Source organism: Heterocephalus glaber, unplaced genomic scaffold (genome assembly GCF_053883595.1).
Source record: "Heterocephalus glaber isolate CG9 unplaced genomic scaffold, H.glaber_assembly_v1.0 deba00001444, whole genome shotgun sequence".
NCBI lineage: Eukaryota > Metazoa > Chordata > Mammalia > Rodentia > Bathyergidae > Heterocephalus > Heterocephalus glaber.
In genome coordinates this window covers 31,459,535-31,469,670 of record NW_028258297.1, presented here as the reverse complement: position 1 = coordinate 31,469,670, position 10,136 = coordinate 31,459,535, and positions in this window count along the sequence as shown.

The following is a 10,136-nucleotide window of genomic DNA, read 5'->3' as shown; positions in this document are numbered from 1 at the left end:
ATCTATCCTCAACTTTGCCAACAGAATTATTGTTCTTCTCTTCCAATAGAGATGCTCCTTGATTTACAGTGGGTTACATCCCAATAAACCTGCTTCATGTCGAGCATATCTTACACTGAAAACACGTTTCACTACACTCAACCTACCTAGTGTTATAGCCTAGCCCCGCTCACTTTACACATGCTCAGAACACTCGCTTTAGCCAGTAGCTGGGCAAGAATCACTGAACAAAGTCTGTTTATACAAAGGGCTGGAGAGCCGGGATTTAGCTCAGTGGTTTCGCTGCCTGCTGCGCAAGCACAAGGACTGGAGTTTGATTCCCAGTACCAAAAAAAAAAAGTTGCAAAGGGTTGGATATCTCAGGTAATTTACTGAATATCTGTATCCAATAAACACTGGCCATGCAGTACACTGTATAGGGTGGCAAGTCACTGTTTACCATCTCCATTCTGGGGCTGATGGAAGTGATAGCCCATGGCTGCTGCCCAGCACCCTGAGAGGGCATCGTACTGCATGACACTGCCCAGGAAAAAAATTACAAGTCAAAATATGGTTTCTACTGAATGCACCTCACTTTCATACCATGTGAAGCAGAAAGAGTGCAAATGGAAGCACCGTAAGTTGGAGGCCACCTGTCTAATGTCCAGGGCTGCACCTTCTCTAAGTCAGGGTTTCTCCACTCAGCACTGCCACCCCGGGGAATGATCAGCCTTGCTGGGGCTGGAGGGCAGTCAGCATCTGCCCCAGCCGCCAATGAGGCAAAGTGCCCCCAGGCCCTGCGGTCTTCCTCAGGGGTCCCTGACTGAGAGCCAGGGCTCAGCACTTCAGAGCCTTCAAATGTTACTAAGTAGGATTTCACATTTTGTTCTCTCTAAATATTTGTTCATTTCTATTATTTTTCTTTGACCCATGAGTCATTAGAAATGTTTGACATCTTACACATAATTTTGCTGTTGTCAGTGAAGACACCATTTCATTCATTTCTAACCTAATTAGATTTTGGTCAGAGCAAGTGAGGTACATGGTATTTATTTTTTGGAATTTGTTAAGAATGCTTTATGCCTTACTACCTTGTCAATTTTTGTAAATATTTTTATGCATTTGGGAAAATGTAGTCTTCAATTATTGGGTGCAAGATTCTATATATGTCTATATTTCATCATTTCACTCATAAGTTTATGCCAATTTTTATACCACTTGATCTTTTAATTATTAGAAAGGTATTTTTTAAATTCTTCTATAAAGAGCCATCAAGTCTTCTTTGGAATTCAGTCACCTTTTGTTCTATATGTTTTGAAGGTTGTTATGTGTCCCTGATAAATTGTTCTTTTTATCATTATATAATGATCACCTTTTTTTTCCCCTTTAAAGGCATTTATTCTGTTACAGTTATAGCCATAACTTTGTTTTAATTAGTATGTACCTGGTATGTCTCTTTTTATCTTTTACTTTTAACATTTTTGTATTCTTCCATAATTTTGGCTTTGTAGTTTTTAAAATGTAGCATAAGTACATTTTATTTGAACTTCTTTAAAAAATTGAACCTGATAATTACTTTTAAACTAATGAGTCTAATTTACTTAAATTTTATTGTTTCCTGATATATTTGCATTTTTTCTGCCATTTCTTTTTGTACAGTTTGCTCTCCTTTTCAATGCCTTTTCTTCCTTGTTTCCCATCTTCTTTTGAATTGATCAAGTTTTATTTCTCCCTCTCTACTAATTTAGAAATTACATGTTCTATTTCTTTCTTTCAGTGGTTAATCTTAATCTTTTGTCAAAGATTTTTTTATTAAGTTTATTTATTAGTACATTTTAGGTATACAATATAGTTACATTCATCATTGGGATCTTGTACCTTTACATGATGTATCTTGGTTCTTATTTTTTCTCCATTCCTGGCTCTCCCTTCATCCCCTCCACCCTTCCCTATTTACAAATAACTTGTTTCCATTTTTTTCCTTTTCTCATATTTTTTCTTTTCCCTTCCTTCCTTTCCCCTACCCCTCCCATTTCCCCTACTCCTTTAGACCTTTTCTTCCTATTTCACAATATCAATTATACATTTTAATCCTTATTTACACTTTTAGTTTTTCACACCAGAGAAACACTGGTATTTACACATGTGTCCTATTTATTTCACTTAAGAGTATGGCTCAATGTGCATCCACTTAGCTATAAATGTCTCTAGTTTCTCATTCTTTATGGTTGGGTAGTACTCCATTTTATATTAAAAAAAAAACCAAAGAAACCAACAAACCACATCTTCTTTATCCAGTCTCCAGTTGATGGGCATTTGGGTTGTTTCCAAGTTTTAGCTATCACAAATTGTGCTGCTATGAACATGGGTGCACATATATCGCTGTGGTATGATTCTTTTAATTCTTTTGAGAAGATACCCAGCAGGGGAATAGCTGAGTCAAATGGGACCTCCAGCCCTAGTTCTTTGAGGTATCTCCATACTGATTTCCACAGTGGTTGCATCAGTCTGCACTCCCACCAACAGTGGAGAAGGGTTCCTTTCTCCCCCCACCCCCGTCAGCATTTGTTATTGGTTGATTTCTTGATAGCAGCCATTCTTTCTGGGGTGATGTTTGACCTCAAGTCTAAAGTTAATGTTGATACTTCTTTTACGAACAACAGAGAGAATTTAGGCATTTTAACCCATTTCACATGTTATTGCCATCTAGCATTTTTATAGTCCCACTTTATTTTCGCACTCTTCCAATTTTATTATCATTATTGTCTTTAAGAAGTTAATGTGGTTTTTATTTTTTCTTTGCCTAGTTGTTCACTGTCTTGGTTACTTTTCTCTCGCTGCTGAGACAAAATACCCAACACCCAAAGTTGGAAGGGAAGGGGTTTATTTAGCTTACAGTTCAGAGGTTTCAGTCCATAATCGGCTGGCTCCAAGACAGGGATGGCGAAGAGGCATCGCAGAGGAGAAACAACATGGTGCACACAAAGTAGCAAGGCTTCAGTGCGTCTTTCTGCCCCTTTTATCCCATCCAGACTACCGGGATTCGGGTGGTGCTGAACCACTCACTCTCCTGCAGTGGCTTAATAACCACACGCCCTTCACCCCAGCATCACACATTCCAGATCCAGCCACCTCTGCCCCAATGAGGCTTTAGGGGGACATCCAGACCCAAACCGTAACATTCGCCAACTTTGATTGCTGTCTTTCTTGTTTCGTCTTCCCACTGGGTTGAATTTTTTTTCTCTCAGGTAATATTCTTGAAATCTTTTCCACAAGTGTCCTTGAGTAATAAATTCTCCTGGTCACTTATTTTAAAGATATTTTCACTTCCCTTTGTTTTAAAACTGATGGCTAAAGGAGGTGAAAAATAACCCTCCTCGGCTTCCTCCGGTGCTTTTGAGAAGTTAGTTAGCTGTCTGATGGTTTCTTTGTGGAAAGCAGTGTTTCTCTCCGTTGTTTTTAAGATTTATTTGTTTTTGGCTTTTAAGAGCTTTTCTGTGACATTATTTGGTGCCGATTTCAGTTTGCTTATCTTCTTTGGGACTCATTTCCTGCCTCTAAAGATTCAGCTCTCTCATAGCTTCTGGAAAGTTCTTGGCCTTTTTCCCATTTTCTCTTTGGTTGTTTCCTCTCCTCGTTCTGTTAATGTTCATCTTCTGAAATTCCTATTAGTCTTATGTTTACCCTCATTCTGTTGTCATGACTCTTAATTTTGCTTTTCTATTTTCTGTCTTTTTTATCTCTGTATGCACTTTGGGCAGTTTCCCCAAATTTACCAGTTTTAAACTCTACTTCAGTTATGTGTAACCAACGGCAACAACCTCAGGTGATTACTTTTCTAAGTTGTATGCGTTTTCTCAAGTTCATCTGGGTTTTGCATAGTATCTTATGATTTTTAAATGTTTTCCATTTTTCTTTTATACATCTTTAACCAATTTTGTAAAAATGCTAATTTATAGTATAGCTCTTTTTTTTTTTTAGATTCTTGGTGGTCTTGACCTGTTGTCAGATCTGCTTCTATTTGTTTCTGGGGAGAGGTGAGATTGTACCTTAAAAGCTGTGAATTCACTACCTTCATCACAGGAATTCAGAGGGAACCGCAGAGAGCTATGTCCTGCCGGGGCCGTTTTGTGGCTGATTCCCTGGAGTCCCAGGAGCAGCACCCAGCGCAGAGGATCTGTATTTTATTTTAGACTTAGGGTCCTGGACCACTCAAGCGGTGTACAGGCAAACCCTTGACTCTCACGAAAGGGGTCACGTGGCTATAAGATCGAGGGACACTTTTCTTCTGGTCATAGCCCAGGATCAACAAATGAGCTGTCTCTTTTTTTGGTACCAGGGATCAAACTCGGACCATGAACTTTTGAGGCAAGCGGTGGAACCACTGAGCTAAATCCCCGGCCCACAAATGATCTTTCTTAGCACTCCCTTTGTAGGTGAGCAGGTTCCCTTACAAATCTTTACCTAGCTTTATGTGAAGACTTCAAGTCCAATTCTATGCCTAGCATAGACCCAAGGACTCACATTCAATAACAGTGCTGACTTAAAAAAGTCAGCCTAGGGCTGGGGATATGTTCAATGGTAGAGTGCTTCCTTCCTCCTATGTGTGACTCTCAGTTCAATCCTCAGCACTGAAGAAAAAAAAAGAAAGAAAAGAAAATTATATATAACCGACATAGCACATAACTATATTTATATATTGCATAATATATAACACGTAAGAGCAAATGTTGCTGTAACCCTTATCGCATGGAGCACTGCCTGTGTTTTATATTCTCACTAGGTTCATATCTTTCTGAGGCTGAGGCAGGTTTTGTCCACTGTCGGACCCCAAGTCTGAGCACATTATCTGGCACACAGTGCATAGCCATAAATGCCATAGCATTTTCTTAAATTCCAGGCTACGCAGAGTTGGCCTAGAGAAGTACAGCTTGAGAGTAGAGTAAGTAGACTTTTTTTCACCTAGGGAGCTACAGTCAATGGTGCTTAGCTAGCCATAATGTAGAGCAAATAGGCTTAATGTCGACCTCTTTATTAGATATTAGTCCTGATTCATGATTAAATACTACTACTATATCTGACTGGCTTGCATTCATAATCTAGGACAGATAACTGCAAGACATAAGGACAGCTATACCAACACACTTCCAGCCAAGCGGTCTTCCTGATGTTGTGGCCCCAAGGCACATGACTGTCATGGAGATCATGCTCAATGGTTGCATGAAAAAACAGGACTCTGGGCATGAATTGCACCTGCTGGTTTCTGTGTATACCTGGCACACAGAGCGCAGTGCGTGTTGCCTGCTGAATGGATAAATTACTGAATGAATGAGTGAAGGACAGAAAAAGATGAAGTTTTTAGAGGTTGGATGCAGGAGAAAATCCCACACCTACAGATGGGGGAAAACAAACCAAGAGGTTATTATTTTGATAAAGAGGAAAACAATTGAATATCATTGTGGATAAAATAGGAAAATTGATTTTCACAGTCTTTGTGTTTTGTGCCATGCATGCTAACCTTGCTTGTTTGATCTGCCCATCCATTCACTTCCCATTCATTTGCTCAAGAAACTTTCCACCTATCCACCGTGAGCCGAGTACTGTGCTTTGCATTTGGTAGTTTAATTTGGTTTTGAGAAAAGCTTTCTGATTCTCTAGCTATAAAGTGCGGTCTTGATGTTTTGACTTGGTGGTTCTCAAAGCTTTCACTCTGTGACCCTCCATCCATCCGTCCATTCATTCAGTGGACACCTCTGATCACACCCACTCTGCCAAACACTGTACGGGTTAGGAACTCGTGGCTCCTCCATACTCACTCTCTCAGTCACAGTCCTTAGGGGCCTAATGCATCCGGCATAAATAGGGCTTCTGCCTTCAAAGAGCTTAAATGGTAATTATGGTAGAGTTCTCATGATAGATATGTCAACAAATAAATTTAGGTAATGGTGAACTAAAAAATCACAAAATACTGATGTGCCACAGCAAGATAGACATAGATGATAGATAGATAGATAGATAGATAGATAGATAGATAGATGATAGTCTTTACCTCCAAAAACCAGATGTGTCTAAGAATACAGGGCTGTTACCAGATGATCAGAGTGATTGCTGCCTACCTGGGGTCTTTTGACAAGAGGCTATGACCTGGCCTGGGGACAGAAGGGGGCTCTTGGAGAGAACAGAGCCAGAAAGACGAGTGCCCTCTGGAGGGCTCTCTGGCCCACAAAGCATGTCAGAGGACCCAGTTCTTTGCCCCGTGGCCAAGAGGCCCTGCTTGAGCTGCCTCTGGAAGGCCAAATGTCTGCCTTCCAGCCACTCAGATGAAACCCCACCATGCCCCTTGGTTGAGAACTTTGACTCGCTGGTGACCTGGTTTTGAACTAATGACCCCGAGGTAAGTGACTCCATATCTCATTACTAATTCCCACAGCTGCCCGCTTCTTCCTACCAGCCACAAGCAGGAGACTTGGTGCAGATGAGGACAGAGGTCCAGCCAGGGATCCTGAACTCAGCAGCACAACACCCACCGGGCTTTAGCCACACCATCTGTCTCCTGCCGGCCCCCGTTCTTTAGCCCAGCCTGGCTGAACAGGTCTTAGAAGAGGCCAAGGTCACCCTAGGGCCAGACTGCACAGATGGAGTCAGCCGGGGAGTCCAGCTGTGGTCCAGCTCGGACACCAATGCTCAGGGCTCATACATTCTGCTCCCTCACCGTGGGCTCAAGCTGAGTGAGGTCTGAACTTCAACCAGGTGGGACCTAACTAGGTCAGAAACCGTAAACCCCACCTTAGCTTGACTCCCCTTCTCTCCACACTGTTTTTTCTAAGCTTCAACTTTCTCAAGGCCTGGTCTTGCTAGTGTCGCAGACACTCACCCCTCATGAGACCATAGCCGGGTCTCTGAGGTTACTGACCAGGTGTGATGACTTCCGTCCAGAGCCAGAACAAATGGAGAGGAAAAAGCCAACTGAGCCACATTCCAGGAGAGCAGTGTTCTGTCTCTCCCTTCCCAGCCAGGAGAGCTCAGGAAGTGCTGGTCCCATGGTCCCCTGGGTCAAGGCCTGTCACCTTCAGGGAAGCACAAGTCCAGTTGGGGCACTGGCCTCTCAGCCATGATTCCCCAAGGAAGCAGGCTGGAGCCATTGGTGGGTGGGTGAGATGAAGCCAGACAGTGATGCTCTGAATTCTCACCCCAGTGGGCATAACTGCACTGTGCCTTATGGCACTGCTTAAGAATCATTTAAACCCAGAAGTTTGAGATTCCCTGGACAGCATAGCAAGACCCGGTCTTTGTTTTTGTTTTGGTACCAGGGATCAAACTCTGGACCTTGTGCTTGTGAGGCAGGTGGTGGAACCAGTGAGCTAAATCCTGGGCCCAGCAAGACCCGGTCTTTAAAAATCATGCCACAGTGGGCCAGGGATTTAGCTCAGTGGTGCCGCCGCATGTTGCACAAGCGCGATGACCTGAGTTCGATCCCTGGTACCAAAAAAAAAAAATCATACCACAGCGATATATGTGCACCCATGTTCATAGCAGCACAGTTTGTAATAGCTAAAGCTTGGAAGCAGCCCAAGTGCCCATCGATTGGAAACTGAATAAAGAAGATGTGGGTTTTTTATAAAATGGGGTACTACTCAGCCATAAAGAACCAGAAACTAGAGACATTTATAGCTAAATGGATGCATATCAAGGCCATACTCTTTAGTGAAATAAATAGGACACACGTGTGTAAATACCAAATAGTTTCTCTAGTGTGAAAAACTGAGAGTGTAAACAAGGACTAAAATGATTAAAATGAATAATTGATAATTTGAAATAGGAAAAAATGTCCAAAGACAAAGGAATGAAGGGAGGGGAAGGGGAAAGGAAAAGAGGGAAAGGAAAAACTATGACAAAAAAAAAAAAAAATGGAAATGAAATCTATGTAAATAGGGAAGGGCAGAGGGGGTGAAGGGTGCACAGGTAATAGGGAAAAAAATAAGAACCAAGATACATCATGTACAGGTACAAGCACCCAACGATAAATGTAAATGAATTGTATACCTAAAATGTACCAATAAAAGAACTTAAGAAAAAAAACAAAAACAAACAAAAATAAATAAATAAATGACACCTTGTCTTTTTGGATTTATTTTAAAGTTTACCCTTCGCATGGTTATATCTAATAAGTAAGACAGTAAATGAAATCTGGTATAAAAAAACATTAAAATAAGGATGTACCTGAAAGACACATCTAGGGAGTGATTCTGGTTCAGTCATTTATGTGAAAGTGGTGACTGTGCTTCAGTTCATGTTTACCCACTCGGTCCCACTCTTCAGTGCTCCAGAGGCCTGTGTGGAGAAGTGCGTGTCACCAGAAATCCGAGGCGTGTTCCTTGTCATCACAGAGCACAAAGCCTGGGCCCTGACTTGCCCTGGACTTGTGGGGCCCCTGGAGTTGATCCCCCACCACCCTCAAATTCACTGTCAGACCTCGCCGAAGACACCAGGCAGCCAGAAAGCCACACAAGGGCGTCTTGCTGTTTATCACACACCAGACATGAGCATGGACTCTGTAAGGAAACAGCTGCCCCAAACGGCCCCAGAAGCAACTTCTTTAGCTCATGCTAGGGAACCGCGCTTAGAGGAGCGGAAATTCTCCCTATTCCTACAGAGGACAAAAGCCGCAGTGGAGAATGAGAGATATTCTGGGGATCGCTGGCATTTACCTCTCTATGACTTCTACATCTCCAAATAAGGCTTTCCTAACTTCCCGTCCTTCCCCACCCTTCATTCACAAAATTCAGCCAAATGTGCTCAGTCGACCTCCACATCCATCTCCACACTCAGCCTGCAGCCAGCTTATTTTACAGCAGTTCCCTTTCTCTGTGACTTAGGCAGTTGTTATGCTTCTCTCTTTGCACCTCACTTTCTTCATCTTTAAATGAAGTGCAGGCAACTAGAAGACATCAGGGTTCTTTCCCTGCCGGTGTGGGGGTTTGTGCATCCCGGTGTCCCTGCTTCCTGGCAAAGGGAGAGCTTAGCAACTGCTGAAGTGGTGAATGAATCCACATGTGGCCTGGAGCAGGAGCGAGTAAGGGCTCAGCTTTGAGCGCTGATTTTGTCTCTAGCGGGCTGAGTGAACTTGGTCAGCTGCCTTCCCTCTCTAAGACCAGAGAGGGGAGGAGACCGACTCACTGCCATGCATCCAGTTAGAGCAAAGCTGTGACTAGAACACGGGTCTTCTGACTCCCTTTACTAAGACGCACTACTTGGAAATCAGATCTTTTACAGATGGGCAAGGGTATGAAGGAGCGCTTGATGTCACTTTTGCATGGATGCAGAGCAGCAGCTACAAACTTGAGAACCAACACGTGCCTTCAGGCAAGGGGCCTCTGGCGGGGAGGGGGGTGGGGGGTGGGGGTGGGGCTCTAACCGACAGCTTCTCTTTCTCTGCTGAGTGGAGATAAGCCAGCACCCGGTGGGCTGGGTGACGTGGGCTCCTCCCACAGCCCTGCTCAGCCAAGTTTTGATGTTTCCTCCTAGCAGCTCCTCATGTCTGATCTAGGGGCAGAAGTCTGCTTCTGTTGCCGCCTGAGTGTGGGTGGCAGAAGCTAGAAAGGGACCTGAGAGTAAGAATTTAAATCAGAACCACTTCCTCTGCAGGGGCAGAGAGGCCCTGGTCCTGCTGGCTCAGCTGCCAACCTGAGTTCTCAAAGGAGCTCCGGGTTCTGGTTCCTCCTGTGAGCTCTTGCACACTTTCGGCTTCCCCCACTGTCTGGCAGGAAAGATCACTGTGCCCTCTCCTTACCTGGCAGTCTCGGGGGGAGGCTTGGAACCAGGCCCCACCACTGATGCCCAGCACACGCGCTTGCTGTCATTGGCCACGCAGTTGCAGGGCAAGGCTCGGGCTTTGGCAGGTCTGGATGTGCACCTCAGCCATGCCGCTGGGTAGCTGTGTGACTTTGGGTAGCTATTGATTCTCTGTGCTCCAGTTTGTGCAACGGTCAAATGAGTTTAATAACAGCTGCCTCGTGGAATTGTTGGGAGAATTAAGTGTGTGCTATTTCTTTTTTGTTTTTCAGTGCCAGGGATTGAACTCAGGATCTTGCGCTTGCAAGGAAGGCGCCGGAACCACTGAGCTAAAGCCCCGGCCCAAGTGTGTGCTATTTCTAAAG